The sequence below is a fragment of the Benincasa hispida genome, chromosome 12 (genome assembly GCF_027475165.1).
Source record: "Benincasa hispida cultivar pf3 chromosome 12, pf3_genome.v1.1, whole genome shotgun sequence".
Classification (NCBI taxonomy): domain Eukaryota; kingdom Viridiplantae; phylum Streptophyta; class Magnoliopsida; order Cucurbitales; family Cucurbitaceae; genus Benincasa; species Benincasa hispida.
In genome coordinates, this window is record NC_143489.1 from 76,118,988 (window position 1) to 76,136,991 (window position 18,004).

General features: G+C 29.6%; 1 long non-coding RNA gene across 2 annotated transcripts; it reads left to right on the forward strand.

Moving 5' to 3' along the window:
• Positions 1-9,457: 9,457 nt before the first annotated feature.
• On the forward strand, positions 9,458-12,102 carry LOC120068147 (uncharacterized). Of its 2 annotated transcripts, XR_005479104.2 has the most exons (3): positions 9,458-9,939; positions 10,751-10,851; positions 10,928-12,102. It is a non-coding gene; the product is annotated as an uncharacterized LOC120068147 (long non-coding RNA). The 2 variants fall into 2 exon arrangements; XR_016525442.1 differs by having other exon boundaries at positions 10,751-12,102.
• The last annotated feature ends 5,902 nt before the right edge of the window (positions 12,103-18,004 follow it).

The window sequence follows — 18,004 nt, forward strand, 5'->3', positions numbered from 1 at the left end:
ATTTTGACTTGTGGGGACTGTGCCATGTGCCAAACATAATTTGCATTGTTGGCCCCTTTGCTTTATTACTCCACCATTCTCTCTTTTCTCATCTCTTTTTTAGTTTGTTGTGGGATTGGATGAAGGAAATGGTGCTACAATTTCACATTTGTTTATATATGCTCTATTATGCTCACATTCTTATATGCCTTACTTTCTTTAGGCTATACACTTTGTTTAAAAGTATATTTTGGATTTTTATTGTTAGATTCACATCTTGTGTTTCATATACATAGTGCACGATTTGAAACCATATTCATGGTAATATTAAAACCGAGTCACAACGCAGATGTATTTGAGATGTTGGGTAAGATTTTGGTAAAGTATATTAAAAAGTTTTCAAAAGAAAGTTGAAAAAAAATTTCATATAAAATTTGGAGGCAAAACTAGACCATTTGAAGGTCTAAAAGATGAAAGAAAGTTGAAAGTTCAAAATTTGCTGTACAAAAGAGTGCAATTTTTAAAATGTTTTTCCCCCTTTATTTTTGGTTAGCAGAATAGGGTTAGAAATCTTTATAAGGAGCACTTTTTAGTGGAAGTGTAAGCCAAGATTACAAGATATCTGGTGTGTTATAAAAATATGATATTTATGTTGATATCTGTAGTGGTAAATGGAAAAGAAAAATTGCCATGTATGTAAATTAGGGGTGTATTTTATATATATTTGCGAATTTTCCCCACTTAGATAGTTATTTAGCTTGGATTTATTATTTTTTTCTTTTGAGGCAAAGATAGTTGTCTATTTAGATAACCTCTTTTTTTTTTTGAAATAAAAGAATTGTATTTTGGATATTGATTCTCATTCTGTATGGCTTTTGTTATTAGCACTATAATTAAATGTATGGTGATGTGATAAATGTTGGTGAATTAGCTTGCCATGATGTACAAATGCTACAAGGAAGTTAATAGTAAATATAAAGTGACATTTAAATCTTTTTTAGGCATCACGTCTATTACCCATCCATATTTTTCATCAAAGTGAGCTTAATTCAATAGACGTATAATATATTTTTTTCGAAAGAGGTTTATGCCTTAAATCTCTTCATCACTATTGTACTAAAAGAATCTTCTACTTATTTTTTATCATCTCGTGTTCTGTTGAATTAAATATGTTTTCAATAGTCAATTTATGTCATTTCTTTCCATTAACAATGTCAATAGTTGTAATATATAATTCATTGTTAAGCGGGAATGTTGAGTAATTATTAAAGTTGAAGAACTGTGCAAACACAATCATCTTATAGGAAAAATAGAGCAATGGAGGGTAATACCTTTGTATATAATGTTTTATAGTCAAAGAACTCAATAATGGCTATGGTGTGATTGCTTCATTTACCCTTTGTTTGGATTAAAAAAAGTTTAAGAAATGATTTTAAATCATGTGATTTGAAGTTTGAGAAATAATTTTAAATTAATTACTCTGTTTGGAATGATAAAGATTTAAAATGAATGCATTTAAAATTTTGTATTTGGATGGTAATCGAAAAAGAAAAAGATTTACGAACTTACTAATATATGCTCTTAATGTGTTAATTGAAAACCAGAATTTGACAAAGTTAATTAAGTAATTCATTTTCAAATTCTATGAAATCCTCAAGCATTTTATTAAGAAAAGTTTCTTATGTAAAACGGGATTTGAAACTACTTCGGGGTTTTAAATCATTCCATTTCCTATAGTACCAAACAATGAAATTCATTTGAAATCCATTATGAATTGAAATTTCTTCAAATCATGAGATTCCAAACAAGTCATTATAATTTAAAACATATATTTAGTTCTCGAACTTAAATTGTCATAATGTCTTCATTGTCATAATTTTATTTGTGAAAGTTGAAAAGAAAAGATGAGTTTTGATACATGAGATTCTTCAATTTGGGAAATTGAAGAATCTTTACAGCCACACTCCTTTGTAATGCATTTGCATTTATATTTTTGTTAAAAGTAGAAGAAATTAATTATACACCAAGATTTCTATAAATAAAATAAACAAATAAATAAAACCCTCCCTTGTACCTACTTTTTCCATAAAAGAAAAGAAAAGTTTGGTGAAATGAGTTGCAATAATTCAGGATGGACTGTTGAGTAGATTTTGTGAGATCATAAGTTTTTTTTTTTTTTTTTAAATCTAATTTTATTTATTTATATATTTTTTAATCAATTATCTTTTCAAAAATACCCAATGAAGTTTGAAGGATATGCAAAAGAAAAGTTGAATTTGGGTCCACATTTTTAATGAAAGTTTATATTATTATTATTATTATTATTATTATTAATTAGTTAATTAATTAATTAATTTGGGGAATCATGGGATTAGAAGTCTAAGTGTTGGGACCCACAACTTTGTGTACAAAGGAAATAAAAAACAACTTTCTCTGCACTATTCATTATTTATTATTCCCTATGGATTGCTGCCAATCTTATTTTTATTTTGGACAAATATCAATTTATATCTTTAAGCTTTGAAGGTTGTATTAAATTAAATTCTAAATTAATAATTGTATCAATTTAAATCCTGAATTTTAGGGGTTGCATCAATTTAAACCCCAAACTAATAATTATATCAATTTAAACCTTAAATTTTCATAATTGTATCAACTTAAACCCTTAATTATGTTTTATTTAGATACACTTATAAAAGTTTAGAGTTTAAATTGATATATTTATGAAAGTTCAAGACTCAAACTGATACAATTATTAGTTTAGAATTTAAATTAACACAACCCCAAAAGACTTGCTGGTAGGCATACTAGGGACAGATAGACAGGTTGGCAGGCTGGGAAATACACTCTTTGCTCTTCTGAGGAAGAAGAGCTTATTCAACTCGAGTTTGCCACAGAACCCATCTCTGTCAGGATTTAAATTGATATAACTCCAAAAGCTTAGGGTTTAAATTGATAACCCTCAAAATTTAGAATTTAAATGGATACAATTCTTAGTTTAAGTTTTAAATTGATACAACTCCCAAAATTTAGGATTATAAATCGATATGTACCCTTTTATTTTGTTGGGTGTTAGTTCTACATGTACATATAGCATAATTTTGATACAATGTTATAAAAATGGAGACAAAAAGAAAAAAAAAATAACTTTACCATTATTAAAGTTGGTAATTGAAGCATGTTCAATTGAACATATAATAATAATTATTTTTTCCTTAATTTTTTTTTTAATTTTTAAAGTTGCATTTAAAATTACTGAGTAGTGTGAACATATTCAGATACATATCCAGTAGTGTGATCATGTTTGGTAGGGTACACATTTTTTTTCCTAAAAAATAAAAGCTACAGAAAAGTGAATGTTTTAGTTGAAATATATTTTTATTTACATAGGAAAATGCAAGAAAGGAAGAAATAGAATTCCACTTTAGATGTTAAAAAAAAAGTACCAAAAAAAATTTAAATGTTTTAGTTCAATAAATAACTTTTTAACCTTGAAAAAGTTAAATATTTTATGGTGAATCATGGTCAGATTAGCATCATTGGAAAATATAAGTAAAATTTATAAATTTAATAAATTGAAAACTCAAACTCAAACTATCCATCGCTGTAGGATTTCTATTCAAGATCAAGAATCACACGTAGAAATATGAAGATTTGACTTTTAGGGAGATAGGGGTGGTATCATATAATCATATATCTTATATATAAGATAAGACCAGTGTCTTTAACCGAAGCATGGTATGCCTATTTTAGAGTCGTCCTTGCTTTGCTAACCATATAGGGATATGAATCTCAACAAGCTTTCTTCTTACTGTACTCTATGCTGGAATTTTTTCCTACCACTGGGAAAAGAGAGGCCGATCTCGGGTCAGAAATATTTCCATTTCATCCCGCTTTTCACTAATCTACCATACTATCGGATCTCATAGAATACTTCTCTCGTAGAATACTGATAATTCTAGTCCGCCAATTTCATTTAAGACGCGAAATTTTAATGCTTTTCATTTTTCTTATCTTCACTTCAATCATTGATAAGAACTAAAAGTCAAGGTTAATTCAAATTAATCACTTTGACTGAGTGTTTTTACGTATATTATAAGTAAAAAGGCGGTAGGAACTAGAATGAACAGTGCAGTAGCAATAAATGCGAGAATATTTACTTCCATAATCTCATCGTTTCATTTTTTATTCGCAATAACTTGGGATTTAATCCCATAGAGATGATAAATATTTCGCTTGTAAATTCAATGGGATGCATTGCATCTCGATGATATCGAATCATATTAAAATATCATGAATAACAATATTGGAGCTATCAAATCGATTCATCGTCGAGAATTGAATAGTATAACATAGGAAGATCTTTTATCCATACCGAAACCGAATTTAAACAAAATGGGATTTCTGATGCAATCAGGAATTTCTTGACTTTTTTTTATTTATAATTTTTTGCATTCTTTCTTTTCTATAATCTACTGCCCTCTTGTTCAATGCAATCATCTGATGAAGTCTCATCAAACTATCTTTACCCTAACATTGTTTATAAACAAACTCAAGCAAAGAATAGCAGCGTTTCATAGCTAAAACATGAATATTCCTTCTTAAGAAAGTAATTGGAACAATAAATACCCATTTTTCTAAAAAAAAAAAAAATGAAATCTATTCATTAAAGACATGTTTTAAATACATATTCAAGTGTTTAATTTAAAAAATAAGTTAATTTTGAAGAAATTAGAGTGTTTGACAACCATTCCAAATAATTTTGCAAACGTATTTTAATCAATTTTTATAAAAAATGTTTAAATAAAAATATTTATTTTGAAAAACATATTTTTCTCAAGTCAATTCAAACGGACATAATACCACTCATATGTGGGTCACACATCACTTGGTTGGCCATTAAATAAACTTTTTCAAATATCTTGTCAACTTAAATGATCTCATTAGTTAACATAGCACATGCAAAAATAAGCTAGTATGATATAAAATGAATTAATTAAGCTATTTAGTTCAATTAATTCTCACTATAGCTTAATTAATTCTCACTTATTAATATAAGATTATTATGGACTCTAGTTAATGTGAAAGGTTCACTCTCATGCTATATCCCTTTTCGAGTTAGTGAGAGGACAAGATTTCATCGTTCAAGTCACTAACAAACTGTTAACAAATTGATTTACATCTATCTCCTTTTGCGTTAGTGAGAGAGCAAAATATCATCATTCAAATCATTAACTAAAATTTAACAAATTGATTAACTTTTCTATTGCAAAAATAATTCGATGTGCCTCATCTTATGACACATTACATTTTCGGCTCTTCAGTTTCGGTCATGTTCATAGGATTATTGAATACATATATTTTTAATAAGAATATTACTATATCGCAACTATTATATGAAATTTTGAATGTTTGAATATAAAAATTTCTTTACTATCAAGCCATACAATATCAAGGCGAGCATAGATCGACTAGCATACATATGTTTTAACGTCCAAGAAACCTTTGATTTGAATCTCTTCACCACTATTGTACTAAAAAAAATGATACTTATACTTAAGTAAGAGTTCATTTTCTCTTTTAAATCAAAGATAACCTCATAGATAAGAATTTCATAGTTTTCTTAGAATTACTATCAAGTTGTATATGCTAATCTTTTTGTTTTTTAAATGAATTAAGAAAAGGAAGTAAATATTATGGGCTATACTTATATATACAAATTCATTGTATATGATATAGGGGCATTTGTAAATATAACAATTAGATTAAAAAATACCAGATATAGAACAATGCAAACAAAATGCAGATATAATACAATTTAGACCCAACTCTCGGAGTCTATCAGCGACATACTATATCGTTGGTAGGAGTTTATCAGCAATATAGTCTGTCTTTGATAAATCTTGCTATATTCATCATTCTTTAAAAATTTTGTTATACACTTAATTATTAACCTTAAAAGCGCTATTCTTTGGAATTACCCTGTATATTTACTCACCACACCCTTGGGACTTAACCATTTTGATCAAATGTTTTTAAAAAAATTAATGACAGTTGCAAAATAGAAAAAAAATAGTAATATATGAGTAAATTATCTAGCAATGCTGTTTCAAATGCAAGTGGCAAAAAAATTAAACTAAATTTCTATATTTTATTATTCCAGTTTTACATTAGTAGTATATCTGATATACCATATTATGTCATTGATATACAACATTTATCAGTCAACATGTACTTATATACATGGACTTAAATTTGAATTCTTATTTATTTGTTTCGAAGTATTATTGTGCTAGTATATTGTCATCAATTTATAATGGTTTACTCCATCATATTGGACCATTCTCATTTGAATATTGTAGAGATTATTAACGGTAATTCATTATTTCCAATTATTATACATAAAATGAGAGTATGAAAAACAATGATACCTTCCCAATTGGTCGATCAACAAGCTTACCATGACCAAAAATGCATTTTTAATATTGAAGTAATAAGATACGTGTTTAAAGGAAACTAAACATGTCTAACTCACTTCCAAATGCTCCTAAAGCCAATCCTTAACTTGGTTTCTAAGTTATTTAGAAACCATGAAAGTCTTCCATTGTGGGTCATTCATTTTCATCACACTCGTTTTAAATACAATTTCGACAATAACATTAGTTTATCAATATAATGTAAATTCATTTCAAGTATATTACAATAATGATGTATCAATAATTATATTAATCATTAAAAATTCCTTTCAATTATACATTTTTTTAAAATTATTTTTACAATATATCAACATTCATATAAAATGAAATTTCAAATATTGGTGTGTCTGTAATTCATCAACAATCACTCAAGTTCATTTAAAGTATAACACTATTGATGTTTCTATAGTATATCATTTTTGTAGTACTGTTAAGATTAGTTCGTGTGTTTCTTGATGTTATTCTTTTATATATATATTACATAATAATTTTAAAAAAATCAAATAAATACAAATTTTTTAACACAAAACCAAACAACAAGGCTATGAGTCAATATCCAAACAATTCTTTTTAGAGGGTATTTCAAACCAAGAGTGAAATTGTATAGTTTTTCAAGAATTGTTTAGTCGTACGTGGATTCATAATGTTTGAAGTTAATAAATTACGAAATTAACGTTGGGATTGATAATGAGTTTAAGAGAATTCCTTGAACTAAACAAAGAGTTAGTTAAGAACTGATCCATTATACTGCATCTAACTCCTTCCTAATATAATAATGGAAAGAAGGTTGAGAAAAGAAAATAAGATGAATGTAAAGAGAGCATCATTTAGAGAAGCTTTTCATTGGAATTTTTAAGATTTAAGAAGAATCAGATGCTAAGCAGATGAACCAATCCAATTTTTGTTTCCCCTTTTTCTTATCCATCATGATATTTTTAGGGCTTTGAGAGGTTGTTTTTCAAGAAAAGGAGTGAATATGACTTGGAAAAAAAGCATAATGGAATATAAAAGGTTTTTTTTTCTTTCTTTTTTTAACAACAAAAATCACTTCTTTTGGTGAGCATTTATGTCTTTAAGGTTTAGAGGTATATTCCAATCTTCTATTTCACACCAATTTTTAAACTTTTTTTTTTTTAAGGATGAAAAGGAAAAGGTCACATATATACTAGTTGATAATATTTATGTTATTTTTAAATTTCATCCATGTAATCTTTTAGAAATTTCAATTTCTAACTCCTATGAATTAGTTTTTTTTTCCCATCAAAATGTTACTAAAAAAAGATGATATTTATTTTTTTTAAAAAAAAAATATTCTTTGTGAGATTGTCAATAATAGCATATCCAACTAGTCCTACTTTATAAGTCAAGTTACTATAGGTCATACCATATAAAATTAATTTTTTATGCCACATAATTTTGTAAATAAATTTGAGCCACAGGTTGTTAAGGATAGATTTAGACTCAAGAAGGTTCATGTTAAATTCACTAATATTGGGCTTGAATGAGACAAAAAGAAAAACTTGAAATTGAAATACCTGACTCAAGGCTCAAATGGGTTTTGAACCAAGCGAGTCACTAGGTCGTGGCCCTTGAGGAGTCACCCTCGGTCTTGATCAGGGATGAGATGAAGGATGGTCCATTCAACTCGAGGATGTGCAACTCACACACCTACAACCCACTACTGAAGATTGACAAAAAATCGAATTTTGAGTGTCTAAATCTTAAGAGGAGAAGTGAAAATCATAGGTTAACTTACCTATATATACATCATCATGACTTCAAAAGAAAGTTCATTTTCATCCTAAAAATCTCTTATTACCACAAAAGAGCCTCTTAATGATTTAGGTATCAGAGGCATCGTGCTAATTAAGTACAACATCAGTGTCTAGAATCTTTTTTGTCTTGTAGATCACATATTTAACTTCTTGAATTACATCGTTGAGCACGTGAAGGTCATACATATTTTTCTTATTTGAATTTCGGCATCAACATTACTAATAGTAACAACTTGATAACTAATTAAAAGAAAAAGAAAAACCCTACAAATGAGGATTAATTTATATATAGTCAAAGAAGAAATAGAGCAAAAGAGAAAAAGTAAGTAAAATAGGTTTGAATTTTTGATACATGTGCAATAGAATCAAACCATTTGAGAGAGAGAGAGAGTTTTGAAATTGAAATGTTGCTTTAATGGTTTTTATTTTTCCCTCCCAATCTCATTTTTTTTTTATATATATATATATGCTTTGCAGCTTTGCTTTTTCATTTTTTTCTCACCCAAAAGGTTCCACTTATTGGAAGAATATCCTCTCTTTCTCTCTCTAGAAATGATTTTGTTTTTTGTTTTGATTTTTAGGGTTTCTTTTTTCATTTTCAAAAGAAAAGAAAAGAAAATAAAAGATTCATAAATATATGAGAGGAGAGAAGTTGGATCCAATCCAAACCCCACCTCTATGTGTTTTGTAATTAAAGTAAATAACAATAATAATAATAAGTGTCCCCAAAACGACGTCATTTTGTTATTGAACAACTTGATTCCAATTCAAAAAGGAAATTATACCACATAGAAAGGTATGGCAAATGATGTTCTTCTTTCTTTCTTTGTACAACTAAATGATGATGTTGTTCTATGAATAATTTGATTTCATAGGACGACTTATTTAAGTAAGAAATGATTATTTTCAATAATAGATTTTCAAAATGTGCATTTTTTAGTCTATAAACTTTAAGAAATATGTTTAAATAGTTAAAAATTAGGGCAAACTTATTTTGCAAATTATTAGTTAAATTAGTTTTTTTTCTTTAATTGAAGTTAATGGCTTTTATTTAGGATAATGCCTCCTAAATTAGAGGATAGTGACATAATTGTTTAGTGCATTGATTAAAGGAGCTTTTCTAGGTTAGTGGCATAAATTTAAGGATAATGCATTAGTGGGTAGTTTCTTATTTTTCCTATAAATACTTGTATTATTTCCACTTAACTGAATAGAACTCAACTGAAACACTTGATCCTTCGTGCAATTTTTCTCTCTTGTTTTCAACTTTCGTTCTTTTCGTTTTGTTGTTTTTCGTTACATGGTATCAGAGCGTTCAGGTTCTTTGTTTTGTGTTTGAGTTTAAATACTCGGTGACGATGAACGGTGGAAGCAACATTTGTGTAGACGAGCTTACCGGTGATAATTATAGTTATTGGAGGCTATGTAAGGAAGCTTTTCTTCAAGGACAAGATTTGTGGGATCTTTTTTTCGGTGATGATTCAATTTTAGAAGACATTATGGAGAATGCGGAGGCACAGAGGAAGTGGAAGGTCAAGTGTGGCAAAGCCTTATTTACTTTGCAAACTTTTATAAGCAAGAGTATGTATAACATGTTCCTGATGATAATTCTCCAAAGAAAGTGTGGGGCACACTTGTAAGATTGTTCACTCAGAAGAAAACAACAAGATTGCAGTATTTGGAGAATGAACTTGCTAAAACAACTCAAGGTAATTTTTCTGTTTCAGAATATTTTCTGAAAATTAAGACTTTGTGTTTTGAAATTTTAGAATTGGACAAAGAGGAGCCTATTAGCGATGCTCTTTTGTGTCTTATCTTATTCATGGACAGTGAAAGGAGTTTATGCCATTTATTTCTATGATACAAGGTTGGATAAATCAACCTTCTATCGTTGAGTTGGAGAATTTGCTCTCAAATCAAGAAGCATTGATGAAACAAATACTTCACAACACAACCAATCTCATTTCATGGTGGAAGCTATTCTTTATACAAAAGATAAGGGAATAGTCAATTATTCTTCCAAACATTCTACAAATGACAATAATGATTCTAAGATTGAAGGGCAGTCCAAGGGCCAATTGAAGGGATGTTTTAGGTGCGGTAAGCTAGGACACATCAAACTTGATTGTTGGATGAAGGTGGTATGTCATCGTTGTAGAAAATCGGGTCATTTTAGACCAAATTATTGTGTGGATCTCAAAGAAGAAGGAGAAACTATTGTACAAGAAAGTAACAAATTTGAGCAAATTAAATAGGAACAATGCTTATCAATTGAAGCTATTGATCAACCCATTAATTTTCATGCTAATGTTTCTATAGATTACAATACAAATTGAATTGTTGATTCCAGTTGTTCTCACCATACAACTAAAAATATTTCTCTTCTCTCTGATGTATGTGCTCACAAAGGAGGAAGAGTAATTGTAACAGTTGACAATTCCTTACAGTCTATTATTGAAGAAGTGGATGTTAATGTTGAGAACAGTAGTATTTCTCTTACAAATGTTTATCATGTTCCAGGTTTAAAGAAGAATTTTGTTTCAATCTCTCGAATTGCTGACTCTGGGAGACATGTTCTTTTTGGACCAAATGATGTGAAAATTATTTTAGATGTTATGAAGGTGATGTTTTGTTCACTGGAAAGAGGAAAGGTTCTCTATGCTTTGTCAGCAAGTGATGCGTATGTTGAAATGATAGGTCAAAATGATGGTGCAACACTTTGGGATGCTCGACTAGGTCATGTTGGTTACCAATTGTTGGAAAAAAATTCTATGAAGAAGCTTCTTGATGGTGTTCCTCTCTTTAAAGAAACACACGATGATGTGGTTAGCTCTGGTTATCAATTTGGTAAGTCACACCGTCTTCCTTTCCTAAATTCAAATAACAGATTTACTGTTGCATTGCAGTTAGTTCATTCAGATTTGATGGGACCACTAAAACACCCAACTATTCTAGTTGTTGTTATGTTATGGTTATTGTGGGTACTTTTTCTCATTTCACTTGGATGTATTTTCTTGAAGCTAAAAGTGAGACTTTCTCCAAGTTTATCTAGTTCAAGAAGTAAGTAGAGAAGGAATTTATGTTACCTATAAAGTGTCTTCACATAGATAATGGGAAGAAGATATGTCTGATCAGTTTCATAATTATTGCAAAGAGCATGGGATTCAACGCCAAATGACGTATCTTGACACTCCACAACAGAAAAGAGTTGCTGAACGTAAATTAGCACATCTTACCTCCATGTGCTTGTCTCGGCTACATGTAAAGAATCTTCCAAGGGAGCTATAGGCAATCGTTATTCAGTCAACTTATCATGTTATAAATTGCTTATCTCCATGGGTGAGGTCGATTATATCTTCTTTTGAGATATTATATCATCAGAAACCCAATGTGAGTTATCTTCGAGTTTTTGGGTCATGTTATGTTCATGTTTCAAAGAGTAAACATACTAAATTAGACCCAAAGTCAAAATATTGTATTTTTATTGGATATGATACTCACAGGAAAGGATGGAGATGTATAGAACCAAAGATGAGAGAAGTTTTTGTTTCTCGTGATGTGGTGTTTGACAAAGGTTCGTCATACCAAATAGATGCAAATTCAAAGAAAGAAGACATTGTTGACGTGCCACCTTTCTTTACTGATCATGCATCGAATGAGAATGGTATTAATGTTAATCTTGGAGAAAATGTTGAGGCAAATGAAGATACCAAATTGTTGCTTATAAGTCTTCTAGACCGTGAACACGACCTAGTTATTTATCTGATTATGAGGTACACTTGAATAATTTTTCATTTGTATCTTGTTTTTTAATGGGTGATATTTGTGAAGATGAACTCCAATCTTATAATGAAGTTAAAGGCATTCTTGAATGGTAAGAAGCAATGAACGAGGAAATCTTGGCTCTTAGCAAGAATGACACGTGGGAAATTGTTCCAAAGCTAAAGAATGTCGACTTGGTTACTTGTAATGAGTTTACAAGTTAAAGAAAAAACCTAATGGTACTATTGACAGGTATAAAGTGTTGAGGGAAAATGGTATACATAGAACTGAATACACTGCAAACTGATTAAATCTCAGTTGCTGGAAACAATACACTCAGTTTATAATATTTAAACTCAAACGAAAGCAAAATGGTGTAACAAGGCTTAGATATGAAAATAACTAAAGACTTGAAATAACTTCAAAACCTTTGAAGACTCAAAACGTAGTCAAGACACGCTTCTGGTAAGCGCTATCGGGAAGAAAATTATTCGCTCTGCACGGGTTGCAAACAAACTACAACGATCGTCTCAGCAGGATACAATGACTAACTTCGGTAGAACTACAACCTCGAACTACTCGGATCATGCAAAACTCTTGGATACTTGCTCTCAACTCAAGAACAAAAGAAAGAAAGAAAGAAAGGAGAGAACTCTTCAATTTGGAATGAGATGTTACAAATGAAGAACCAAGTAGTTATTAATAGGTTAGCAACTTGGTAAATCTCCAAATTACAAAATAAAACCAAATAAATACAAAAATTGAAACATTTGTCAATTTTAACTCAATTGAGTTGTTGTTTGACAAAAATCAAACATGACTCATTTAAATTGAAAAAAAAAAACTACAAATTTAACTTTCATACATATTAAATTTGTACATGAAACATCATTTTAATTTGAAATTTCAATTTAATTTGAATTTTTCTAAACAGTAAATTTAATCTAGACAATTAAATTCATTTTATATTTTAAATTTTCATCAAACTTTCACTTTCTTTCACTATATATATCCAACGTAAAACTCATCTTGCAGCTCGTGGTTTTTCACATCAATATGGTATAGATTGTGAAGAGACATTCAATCCTATTGCTAAAATGGTAACCATCTGGACAATTGTTTCATTAGTTGCTTGCAAAAATTAGAAATTGTAGCCGTTAGATGTGATGAATGCTTTCCTTTATAGAGAGTTGGATCAAGACATTTTCATGGAACAATCTCATGGTTTTGTTCCTAAGGAATTCTCAAATTCAAGTTTATTTGTTAAAAAAACAACTTCAGGATGTACGATGCCACTGCTTTATGTTGATGACATGATCAAAGCAGGTGATGACAAAGTTGAAATTAATAGTCTTCGAGATGCTTTGTCTATTCGTTTTGAAATGAAAAGTTTGGGTGAAGCAAGATCATTTCTTGTTTGGAGGTTGAAAGGTTAGTTGGATACTTTGTCTCATAGAAAGAGTATGCAGCAAGTTTATTGGATTGTTTTGACATGAATCCGTCAAAACCAATGACTACTCCCACAGAGCCATCCTTGAAGCTAATTAAGTAAGAAGGAAAACAATTGGTTGATGCAACACCTTTTTGATAATTTGTTGGTAGTTTAATTTATTTAACTATCACAAGGCCAAATATTTCTTACTCTATTGGTGTTGTTGCTCAGCTTATGGATAAACCATGTGGAGCTCATTTTATTGCAGCAAAGAGGATTCTGCGATATGCGAAGTGTTGGGAATGTCCTAGAACTCGCAGTTCGTGTTGAACATTTATATTTAATCAATAACAATGACTTGTTGATTTTACATCTTATTATGAAAATCCAATAAATGCATCATTGGCTATAGTCTGAATGTTGTAACTTTATGTAGTGACATAAACAGGATCAAGTTGACAGTATATAAGCTTAAATGGTCTAATAAGTATATGGATGAAATTGGGTATCTCATCCTAGTAACACTATTGGATGCGGTTCACTCTGTAGTTGTTACAAGAAGTTATAAGGTGCTACAGTTCATGTTGATACATGAGAGTGGGGGCATCCTATGCAATGAGTTTGTATATAGACTGGACCACGAAAATAGTAACTTTTCTTTATAACGACTGTTTACTGTTAAAACTGACTATTTCATTTATTATATAACCTAGGTTAACTCGATCTTAATCCTGAGCTAGCTATGAACTCCTGTTTGTTCGGGATTATCCTTTGATTTGCAAATGGTGAGAGTAGTTCAACAACACTGCTCAATAAGCTTACCATTTTAGGGATAAGATCGGATGAATAGCTGGGGATATAGCCTTGCAAGATGGAATTCACTCCTACCCTTTTTAGGGTTAACAAATAGGTTGTTCTCTTAAGTACTGACTCCAGGTCTTGAGCAATTAGAGCCCTGCCTTCTCATGATAGAGAAAGGATTTGATTCATAGAGATTATGAATTAGAATTGTTCATTAGAGCATCAGTAGGAACTTAAGGAACAAGATGTAGTCACAGGGGTAAAATGGTATTTTTGACCTACCCATGATTACGAACAACCTGTGAAGAATCGATTTACTGATTATGGTTATTAAATAGACATAATATATCTACAGTGAGGGGAGTTCAACTATGAGCTATATTGGAGTGTCCCATTAGTTAACGAATGAGGGTTAGATCAGACTAATGAGTTTAGTTGATTAATCTCGAATCGTTGGAGCCCATGATCTGTAGATCCGCAAGGTCTCCCTACTAGCTTGTAAATGGATAAGCTTTATGATAGCTTGAGAGATTAATTTGAAACGTCCAAATTAAACGGAACAAGAGAGTAAATATTTAAATATGATTTAAATATATAAAAATGATTATTGTGCAAAAAATTAATTAAATATTTGATATTAAATTAATTGGTTTTTTAGGTTAATTTATGAAAATCAAATTTTGAATTAAAATGATTTAATATAATTTTTGGTTTTAAAAAGAAAATGAAAATCATTTGCATGATAGCATAAAAATGGAAAATGGGTATTTTCCATTACCATCATCTTTATGCTCACACAAAATGCATTATCTTCTTGACCTTGATTCTCCAAGCATGAGTTGCAAGCCATGCGCTCCATCATTTTGCATGTTCATCTATTATATAAAGTAGAATGGAGTTATTGGAGAAGAGGATAATGAACAGAATTTCGAGAGAAATTTTTTAGAAGAGGAAACTGTCTTCTTCGGCTGTGCTGCTGTGAGTTTCTCTGGTTTCTTCACTTCTTCAAATTGTTCTTGAGTCCCATAACTCTGCCTAAAGCTCCAAGAGCATAGTAGGGAAGGCTTTGAGGTGGTTCACATTGATAACAAGAGCAGACAGCAGCTGAACAGGTATTATCTTGAAGAGTTCATCAAAGGTATGTTCATAAAATCCACTTTTTGAGAAAAGCATGCTTTAGTTTTTGCTAAAATTAGTGAATAAGAAAGCTTATGGATCCTTGATACTTTCGCTACATATTGTTTTACTCTTTCGAGGACTCTATGTTTTGGCTTGTTGTACAAACAAGCTACATCTTTTGTTTTAAGTGGTCTTGTTGATGCAGATTGGGCTAGTCACGTAAACGATAGACGTTCCACAATAGGATACTGTTTCAATATAGGTTTAGGAGCTATTTTATGGTGCAGATAAAAGCAATCCTTTGTTGCTCTGTCAAGTGTACAACAGAATATGTAGTAGCTATTATGGTTACCCAAGAGTGTATTTGGCTAAAAAGTGGGAGAAAATATCTTCCAGTTTAAACTATTCAGTTTCCATTTTTTGGGATAATGAAAGTGCAATCAAGCTTACAGGAAATTCAATATTTCATGCTCGTACAAAACACATTGAAACACATTTTCACTTTGATCGAGAGGAAGTCCTGACTCGAGATATTCGATTGGAGAAGATACATTCCAAGATTGCTGATATATTAGCTAAGGCTCTTGGTAAAGTCAAGTTTGAAGAATTCAACTGTGCACTTGGTGTTGTTGATCGTTTGTTTGCATTAAGGGGGAGTGTTAAAAATCAGTGAAAACTTATTTTGCAAATTATTAATTAAATTAGTTTTTTCTTTAATTGAAGTTAATGACTTTTATTTAGGGTAGTGCCTCCTAAATTGGAGGATGGTGGCATAATGGTTTAGTGGATTGATTAAGGGAACTTTTCTAGGTCAGTGGTAGAAATTTAAGGATAATGCATTAGTGGGTAGTTTCTTATTTTTTCTATAAATACTTGTATTGTTTCTATTTAATTGAATATAGAAAACAATTGAAACACTTGATCCTTCGTGCAAATTTTCTCTCTTATTTCCAACTTTCATTCTCTTTGTTTTGTTGTTTTTTGTTACATAAATTTGGTAAGGCAAATATCAGTTTAATAATTTATACCTGTTGTATTAATTAAACTCTAAACTAATAGTTGTATTAATTTAAAGCTTTAACTTTGGGAGTTGTATCGATTTAAATCCCAAACTAATAATTGTATCAATTAAAACTTTGAACTTTCATGAGCATATCAATTTAAACCTTAAAATTTCATAAGTATATTGATTTAAACCTTTAACTTTCATAAGTATATCCAAATAAAACATAATGAAGGTTTAAATTGGTACACTTTTGAAAGTTCAAAGTTTAAATTGATACACTTGAGAAAGTTCAAGTTTTAAATTTATATAATTATTAGTTTAGGGGTTCAAATTGACACACTTATGAAAGTTTAGGGTTTAAATTGGTACAATTCCCAAAGTTTAAGGGTATAAATTGATAGTTGCTCTATTTTTTCGTTTGGTATGGCAGCTGGGTAATTTATTTATTTATTTATTTTCATTATTTTTAATGTTGATGTCACGTGTTTATGTTATAACTCTTTAAGCTTGGTTCAATAAAATTTTGTATAGGTCTTCTTATGATGACATTAATTAGGTAATCAAATCAGATTGCACCTGAGTCTCGATGTAAATTGGTTCAATTAAATTGTGCTATGTTTATATAGATGTAAAAGTTTTTTTTTTCCTTTTAATACAATTATTGGGGAATGAGGATCAAACCTCTGACCTCTAGGGAGGAAGACTGTGTCAATTACCGTTAAAGCTGAACTCACATCGGCCATAGATAACATGATTAATCTAACCAAATTACATAATGTCTAAATGAGCTAATCTAGTCAGATCGTGACATGTCGTGTAACAGTAAATTGGTCTAATCATAGTGTACGTAGATTAGTTGAGAACATAAGGACATGTTTCGTAAAGAATCTGAAAACAAAAATTTGAAAACAATGGATTAAATGAAAGCAGAGTTGTATTTTATGTTTTCAGATATGTGTTTGGTAGTAGAATTCAACTGAATTCTAATTTAAACAATTGTAAACTAGTTGTAGTCACCCACTAAATATTAGTTGACAATAAATTATTATTAATTTATTTATATACATGTTTTATGTTAAAAAAATGTATAATTATCGTTTTGTAATATTATATAATTTATATGAAAAATTGAAACTTTTAGTCCCTATGATTTGGAGTAAGTTAAATTTATGTCTTATGGTTTATAATTAGAATTTACCCCTGTGATTTGTTAAAAGCTTCGTAATAAATAATCCCTATGGTAATACTATTTAAGAGGATTTAACAAAACCATAGGGATTATATATAAAGTTATATCAAACAATAAGTACTAGATTCTAAATTTTAAAATGACTAACTTTATCCAAACCATGGGATCAAACTTGGAAGTTAACCTAATTTAATTTATAATATATTATATAATGCATATTTTAACTTTAAAAAATTAAATTGAGTTTATAACCTGACATCTATATTTCTATATCTTTATTTAATACAATTCTGCATTTTAAATTTTAAAATTCAAATCCTAATACAAAGAAAACATAAAAATGTTGTTTTGAGATATTGAACGGTTTGGATCACAGAATTCAAAAGTAGTTTTTAGAAACAGAATTCGGATTGTCGATCAAACATATATTCTCCGAATTATGAAAACATAAAAAAGAATCCGAAT